Source organism: Schistosoma mansoni, chromosome 3, assembly GCF_000237925.1.
Source record: "Schistosoma mansoni strain Puerto Rico chromosome 3, complete genome".
NCBI lineage: Eukaryota > Metazoa > Platyhelminthes > Trematoda > Strigeidida > Schistosomatidae > Schistosoma > Schistosoma mansoni.
In genome coordinates, this window is record NC_031497.1 from 26674188 (window position 1) to 26683699 (window position 9512).

The window sequence follows — 9512 nt, forward strand, 5'->3', positions numbered from 1 at the left end:
TAGGACGAAACGCGCGTCAAACTGGATTTCAATGCTAATCACTATCCATCTTTGCTTATAATGCTTGTGAATTAAGGCTATATCGAGGCAATACGCATAGGATGCATATATGCCCATTAGAAACTGACCAGTTGCAGTCTTAAACATCAATGGGAAAATCCAAACAAACAATACTAAGTAAATTTCAACTTCACCCCATTGCACAAGCAAGTGGCTATCAGGACTCAGTGGCCGAGTGGATAACGCGATGGCGTTTGAAGCGAAAGGTACTGGGTTCGAGTCTCAGAGTGAACATCAACTCTGAGATGCAGGTACATACAGCTGACGAGTCCCAAATAGGACGAAACGCGCGTCAAACTGGATTCCACTGCTACCCACTATCCATCTTTGCTTACCATGCTTGTGAATTTAGGCTATATTGAGACAATACGCACAGTATACACATATTCCAATTAGAGACTGATCAGTTGCAGTCCTAAAAAACGTCAATGGGAAGATTCAAACAAAAAATACTAAATGAATTTAATCCTATGATATCTTGTACGTAAACATTTAGTACTGACTTTTAACAGCTTAATAGTCCAGCCCTCCTTCTCCGCCTCAGATTAATCTCCTACACTTCATTACCAAATGGAAAATAAAAGGCAAGAAGTATGAAGAGAAGCTTTATTGTCCTGATCATGACAGATATAGGAAACATGGATAGTTGTAGGTATATATGGGATCATTGATATTTTGGAAGATCCTGGAAATATGTTAAAATTAATGAAATGGTTGGTAGTTATCAAATCAGCTTATGATGCATAATTCAACATTTTTCTAGAACTCTCTCCACCGTTGAACTCTGACTTCAAGAAGTACCTTTACATTTATCCAAGCTTCTGAAAGGTTTCCTGTGGAATGATCAAGAACTTCCAACAATCTAAACATTGAATTCAATTGAAAATTAAACCATTCTTTCAAATCTCATTCCATTTTATTGTGAATAACTGAAGTTAGAAAATATTGACTATGAAGCTATATTTCATATGTGAGAATATCTTACTCTTTACAGTTGCTTTATCACCGGTTAGCAACCAATATTGGGTGTGTCCATTCTCTTTGAAATATGTCAGGTGTATTTAATAAACTTGTAGTGACAGGCAGTACATAGGCATTCTCTCTCAAGTGGTTGGAGGTGACTGACAAGAAACGTTGGATCTAGGTGTTGTACTACTTACCACTTGTCAGCAATGTATCCATGTAATCACTACGAATATCAGTTCCATAAGGATAATTGATCAATATCAAGTAGCTTTATAACTAGATCAGCGGCTTCATGCCGACTATACTAAACAAAATACATCACTATCTCAAATCATTGAGAGTAATATCTACATTTTAAGTACACACTTGAAGTGTAACATACAGACGAACTAGTTCTTCAGTGCTCTCAGGTTTTCAATAGTTGTCTGACTAAAGTGAAGACAACCATTTTGGCCAGAAAAACTAGTCAGTCAACTGTACAGGTGTAGTTTGAAGTCATTCAAATAGGAAACTTTAAACCAAACCTGAAAAAACATCAGTGACGTTAAATTGACATGATCGTCACACAGAAAACTAACGAACCCGTGACCAGTGGTCCGATTCATGTCTGGTGTGAGGTAGTTGCTCACCGAATACAATGGAAGATGGTTCAAAATATCGTAGATTGGTTGACGTTAGACATTATTGCCGTTGGATGTCAGCTCAGTGGTCTAGAGGTTAAGTGTTCGCGCGTTAGACCGAAGGTCCTGAGTTCCAGTCCTTTTGGTGCGGGATCATGGAAACACAATGCTGAGGAGTCTCATACTAGTATAAAACGTGCATCCAGTGCTTCCAAGTTTTTAATATTGGTCTAACATTAATCGATTCATGATCTCAATCAAAACAAAAAGCTATATCACTCGAAAGTTTCTACACGTTGTTCAATGCAGAAAGAGGGTCTTCTTCTTAACCGTATAAACTTATTGTATTCGAAATGCCAGTTTAAAAACAATGCTGGTGTGAGAGAAACGGTTTTCACAGAATTTATTCTTGTAGACGTTTAATTCTCACCACTTAATGAAGGTCTCAAAATTGAGTGCCAATTATTTCATCCATTCTCACAGTAACCATTCATTGTTGTTATCTATACTGAATTAACTCTAAAAAAAGTGAATTTGCCTTACCTTTTTTCCATTAACAATACTGATTAGCTACGTCAAAGACAAGAATTGAGTTTACACTTTCCTTTTTCATTCAAATCTACATATGAAATAATTGATGATTTCGTTTATTTGCACCCAAATGCCCTGGTACGATTGAGGGTGAGGAGAGTCCGCTCTCCATCTCGAAATGATCTCACACATCCACGCATATACGGCCATGGAAGTCCTTGTGAAGGGGGTGTTGTTTACAAAATTGAGAGGACGAAAAGTGAATGTCTGGCACTTAAGCCGGGTCGATGGATACGAAGGATCCACCTAGGGGAATCGGAAATCTATGATTCCAAACCAATGGTGTATATGGGCTCCAAGTTTCTGAGGCAACAAATAACATATAAACCTATTGTTGGCCACTGGCTACCATAGGACTTCATCTCTTAACGTTGCTCTACTGCTTTGTAGATTAAACCTCTAGGTCAAAGGTTCGGCCTCCTAAAAAAAATTATCAGCTTCGGTTTGAGCAGCCGTCTTATACTTCCATCTTTCCAATAATGGTCTTTACAATTCCATACTGATAAATCAATCAATCAATCAATGATATTGATTTTTAATCCCTTATTTCTAATAAACCAACCAAAATTCATCAATCTAATCTAATCTAATCAAAATATTTATTCGATAATTAATCAATATCTATTTTTGTATTTTTACAGTCACGTGGAACGAAAAAGAAAAACAAAATCAAATGATGTTTAGTAAACAATTTTTTTTATTTTTAAGTTGTATCGATCGTTTTTTTGTTTTTTTTTCTACCAACAAAAAAAAACAACAAAAAAAATTAAAAAAAGAAAAAAATTTGTTTATTTTATTTGCATAAATTTTATTTGTAGAGTAATAAAGAAAAAAAGTTTTTGTATTTTTAATTTTTGAAATGAAATCGATTAAACAGAGATGGATAGTGGCTAGCAGTGGAATTTAGTTTGATGCGCGTTTCGTCCTATTTAGGGGGACTCGTCAGCTGAATGTACCTGCATCTCAGATTTGTTGATGTTCACTCTGGGACTCGAACCCAGTACCTTTCGCTTCAAACGTTATCGTGTTATTCACTCGGCCACTGAGTCCTGATAACCACTATTCATCTTTGCTTATAATGCTTGTGAAATAAGGCTATATCGAGGCAATACGTACAGTATGCACATATGCCAATTAGAGACTGATCAATTACAGTCCTAAACATCAATGGAAAGATTCAAACAAACAATACTAAGTGAATTTTAATCGATTAAGGTTTTTTTGTAAGATGTCATTACAAAATTGATGTTTTTTCAAGGTCAGAGGGGATAACGGGGGGGATAGGAGGAAATATTGGAAAACAGTGAGGACTAGATAGACAATGTCATCACTGTAAACGTTAGTTAGAAGTGTGCTATTTGAATTCCATCACACATGACTGAAAACGTATATCTGATGACCTTGATTTTCTTCCGTAAACGACCTTGATCTTCCTGACTGACATAATGAACTATCATTATCTTAAAATATAAACCTTAGATTTACAGTACTTCACAATATGTTCTAGTAAGGATTGTTCGTTGGCGAACTCAAGGAAGCCTCAAGAAGCTCAGAAAGATCCGAGGACATTCCATCCAATCACCACTGGAGGAACATTCTTGAATGTCGACGTATAGCTTCCCTATTGGATGAATAAGAAGGATCCCCTATATGCCTATTTGGCTGTCCGAAATGATGATTTACTTTCAGCCAGAAACTATAAATACATGAGATTTTTGTACTATATTTGACACTGTTTGAGGAATAACATTCCTACTTACTAGTCTTCTGTCTTCTCATTTTGCGACTTGAGAGGGTTCTAGCGTTCGAGTGCTCAAGTATTACGCGACATACTAAGGATATAAGTTCGAGATATAACAGATTTTATTTACTTAAATGTACTGGACACCTCTAAACTAACCTACTTGCAAAATATCAGTAGTAATTATGGTATTAATGAACTTGGTTAAATTAAAACAACTCATCAGTAAATTATACTATTTGAATCTTCCTATTGATGTTTTAAGACTGTCAATGATAGATCCCTAATAGGCATATGTACATCCTATGCAAATTATCTCGATATTGCCTTAAGTCACAAGCATTAGAAACAGAAATGGATTGGTAATTCAAGTCTCAGAATGAACATCAACGATGAGATACAGGTATATCCAGCTGACGAATGGGATGAAACTCGTGTTTTGAATTCCATTGCTAATGTAGGGCCAGTGAAATGTCACTGAACCCTAGCCAAATCACCCGGCAGTTAGGTCACTAAATATCGAACAGATCATCGATCTCCGTCAAGGTCAAGGACAATCAACGCGCATCAGTTAATCATAAGCTATGGACTGGCCCATGCAGCAGTGGTTCTACTTTCGCTTGTATCTACTTTAACTAATATATTCCTGTAATAACGTCCCTTGTGTTGTACAGTCTCCAAAGCATCAATGGTCTCTTGATACGTCGATGGGGCAATCCACATCAGGTGCTGATCGCGAGGTGTGACTTCGTAGTTATCTTGTTCATTACACCGTTCCCGTCTAACTCGAGTAGGCCTCTAATCATTCGACGTAGATTATCAACGTTGATGATCTATACTAACCATCATTAAAATCCAACATCATTTTCCATTTTACCTGTGTTTAGCTCTATTTTTTTCTTGTTACCAATTGGATATTAGTAATATTTTATTTATCAAGTTAGAAGCTTGACTCAAACTTCTCGTCTATTCACTATCTCTTCTTATTCTTTCTTATTCTATATACTATTTTTAGAAATATTATTCTACATAATAATAATATCAGATGCTGGTTCAATGGTCCAGAGTTTATGCGTTCGTGCGTGATTCTGAAGTTCTTGTGCTCAAATCACACGTGCAGAATCGTGGGTGCACACTGCTACTGAGGAGTCCCATAATATGACGAAACGGCCGTCCAGTACTTTCAGGTTTTTCATGGTGGTCTAGCTTCAATTGACTCATGCCTTCAACTATGAAAATACTGAAATCTCCACAAAACCCCTTCTGATCTTATATCAGATATGTTACGTGTATAAATATCCCTATGAATGTGTATCGATGATTATATACTACTTATATAACTAAATTAGTAGGTAATGTACATTTGCATATCTACTCACACATACACATACACACATACTTGTTTGTATGGGTGTCCATTCCTGCTCAATTGAGTAGTTAAAAAAATATAACATAAGCAATTTCCCTTTTTGTTGTTTTAAATAGGCGGGTTCATATTTATTTAAACAATGTCAATGTCCAATTGATAGTTTATTTCTAATGTGATTAAATAACTGAATAGAAAATATGGAGATGGTGGTGGGGGGGGGAGAAGGTGATGGTAAGAGTGAGAGGGTTTATTACAGTTTCTATGTATATTTCCTACTTATCCTTACTTATCTCAATTACAACAATCTGATAGAATATACGAAATATTTACTTTCATGAAATGAAAGATAAAAAAAATAGAATGGATTAAATTGTATAGAATGTAAACACATTATAATTATTACTATTATTAGTAGTGTGGTATGGGCTACTTATATCCTCCACATAAGTAGTATATGGTGATGGGCAGGCATAGAATGTATTTCAGTAGAAGAACAACAAGAAAAGAATGGGAACGAAGAGCGATTGGTGTGAAAATGCATGGACAATAATAATCGGAGACGATGAACTGATATATACGGAAGGGATGGTCAAGATTAAGTCAATTGATTGATAATTTGCAAATTAACTATTTACTGTATGTAAGCAAAGATGAATAGTGGCTAACAGTCGAATCCAGGACGTGCGTTTCGTACTCTTTTGAACTCATCAGCTGGATGTACCTTCATTTCAGAGACTGATCAGTCGCAGTCCTAATCATAAATGGGAAGATTCAAACAAAAATACTAAGTGTATTTACTGCATGGTTATCACATTTTTGTAAGATAGTTTGTAAGTTGTGCTTAAATGCACTCAGTTGTCCCCATCCGTGTTCTTGTTTACTACAGTAGTAGTATCATTAATAGACAATTAATCCAACAGGTATTTTCATATAGATAGCAGTAAAGCTTTAAGTATCATTATCTCATCAGTATAACATATCAATAGTAGATAGACATTGTGATTAAAAGTCCTGGGTTCGAGTTCTGTGTGCAGGACCGTCGGTGCCACTGAGCAGTCTCATAGTAGTATAGTGAACGAGAAAGCAAATGAAGACAATCAAATTTAATTGGATACAAAATTACTTAGCAAAATCTTAGAATCATACCTTATGTCAATCAATCGTCTCAGACTTCATTGTTCTTTCGTTTGCATATCCATCATTTTCTGATCTAGATCTCTTTTCCTTGATCTTCTTAACCTTTTGCTATCAGGTATTTCACTTTCAATTGATGATACATACTACTTATATCTATCGATATTAGTAACATACACCATAATATCACACTTTTTAGGAATAGTTTTCAATTCTTGAATTAGGATTTTTGTTGAATATATTCTGTATGTAACTAGGAATGGAATACAGCACAGGCGTTTGAAGTGGTCAGCTAGATTTACATGAATATTACTGTATTCATTCTGTTATGTGGTTTGATTTTTAATTCCGGTTTCATCAAAAATTCGATTGACATAGATATTACTTAAATGTTCTGCTCAATGAATCGACAATTAACAATGAAAATTAAGCTTGGAAGATCGCAATAAAAATTCATCATATATACATATGAATGAATTTATTGACCGCTAATATATGGAAGCATCATCTATGAAAAAGGAGGATCTAATGCAGATGTTAATGTATGGATTGGAAAAGCAAGGGCCTCATTCCTACAACTGAAGAACATATGGAACTAAAAACAAGTGTCAACCAACGTCAAAGTCACAATCTTCAATACGAATCTCAAGACGGTTGTACTGTACGGAGATGAAACTTCGTGAACTACCACAGTAATCATCAAAAAGGTACAGGTATTTATAAACAATTGTCTACTCAAGATACTCAATGTTCGTTGTTAACTGGATACCTTTAGCAACAGCCTACTACTATGGGAGAGAAGAAATCACATTACAACTGTAGAGGAAATTCGGAAGAGACTTTGGAGGTGATGTGTGGAACATACATTGAGGAAATCATCAGAACATATCACGAAGCAAGTGCTAACTTGGAATGTTGAAGGTAAACGGAAATGAGGAAGACCAAAGAATGCACTGAGTTGGAAATTGGAAGAAGAAATAGAAAAGATGAATAGCAACTGAAATTAAATGAAAAGGATTATCCAGAACGGAGTTGTATGGAGAATGGTAGTCGGTTGCTTATACTCCTCCATGAGGAGTAACTGCTGTAAGCAAGTAATTAAGTAATGCATGGTCTCATTAGCTAGTTATCTCATTAGGGGTTCACTGATGTATTAAGAATATTCCTTTCTTGAAATTCACACATATAAACGATTCCTTACATTGTTTTTGATAATTTTTTGTTCAAGTTATGGCTTGAAGCAAATAGTTTCAACTCTTTTTCAAGATTTGAAACCATGGTTTATACCAAAATATTGATGAGTTGATAAGTGAAATAAATGAAATCTAGAAAAAAACTTACAATAAGTTGACTCACGCTTTCAACTATGAAAATACTAAATCTTCCCGAAAACCCCTTCTGATAATAATAATAATAATGATCATATGCTCACTAGTGACTGACTTCAAGAGGTAAATCCAGGAGTTCTACTGAGAATCAGTGACCAGTGGAGTTCAAACCATGTCTGTTGTGAGATAGGAACTCACTGAAGACAATTGGTGAACGGTTGTTCAACTTCGTGGATTGGTTGAAGTTAGACATAAACACCATGGGATACCGGCTCAGTGGTCTATCGGTTAAGTTCTCTGGCGCGAGACTGGTAGGTTCTGAGTTCGAATCTAGCGAGAGAGATCGTGGATGCGCGCTGCCACTGAGGAGTCCCATAATAGGACGAAACAGCTGTCCAGTGCTTCGAGGTTTTCTATGGTGATCTAACTTCAATTGACTCACGCTTTCAACTATGAAAATACTGAATCTCCACAAAAACCCCTTCTGACAATAATAAATTTAAGGTTAATTATTTGTTTACTTGTAAGTAGTGTAATACTCATTCAGAATATATTTCCAAAAGGATAGACCTATTCCACGGTTATTCAATACTACTTAGTTGAAAGAATTCCACATCAACCTTTAATAAGTTGTTTTTCTTAAATGTGTTTTGACGTTTAAAAGGATTTACAATCGAGTTAAAATTTACCTACGAAATTGATTCAATGAAAAGTGTTTAATAGTTGAATTCATGAGTCGAGGTAAGCTAGACTGGATGCAGTGGACAACCGTTTCATCTTAGTATGAAACTTCTCAACTGTGCACACCCACGATTCTACAGTGACTGAATCCAAGATGATTTTCTGGAGTTCTAGTGAGAAGCTTTGATCAGTGGAGCCCAATTCGTGTCGAGTAGGGACAGGTATCTACCTCACACAATGGATGAAGGGTTACGTAAGATCATGGATCGAATGAAGTTAGAAATTAACACTGTCGGATACTGGTGCAGTAGTCTGTAGTTTAGGCGTTCGTGCATAATTTCCTAAGGTTTTGGGTTTGAATCACGCGTGCGTGATCGTGGATGTGCACTGCTACTGAGGAGTCCCATACTATGGCGAAACGGTCGTTCGGTTCTTCCAGGCTTTTAATGATGGTCTAGCTTAAATCGACTCATGAATCGATTATCAAAATTATTACAGTCTTCAAAAAACCCCATTCTTTAATGTGTTTAATATATTTTGTTTTGAAGGGAATTACATTTAAATTTGTTTGTCAACGAACGTCATTGGTCATTTATTGTCCTCTACTATAAGACCAAAAAAAATGAAGTTAGATTTTCGTCGTGGATTATACTTTGGTGTATGATCAATAAGAAGTAGGGAATGATAAAGAGTTCATAGTATGAAGCAGCACAACATGACGTGAAAACATCTTTAATCGAAGTCATACTTGAGCTTCGTAAATCTTGTGGAATATAAGATACTATTAGATTTCTATCTCTATTTACAATAGTTTATTCAATTGGTAATATAATATGATAAATATACACTCAAAGTTTATACTGATGATGTCATTCAGAAGAATGATGAAAACTCCACGACCAAACCATCCAACTCAAAGAACATAACTTCATCAAAATACACTGACATCGATAATGCTCGTTTCATCTTTTATATTGATTGAACTTCTTTTATCAGTATTAGACAGTTACTAACTTCGTACA

The 9512-nt window shown here is 35.5% G+C and overlaps 1 non-coding gene across 1 annotated transcript; it reads left to right on the plus strand.

Annotated features, from left to right (window-relative positions):
- The first annotated feature begins 225 nt into the window (after positions 1-225).
- On the plus strand, positions 226-292 carry Smp_tRNA_01556_Pseudo_TTG.1.1. Its single transcript has one exon. It is a non-coding gene (tRNA).
- The last annotated feature ends 9220 nt before the right edge of the window (positions 293-9512 follow it).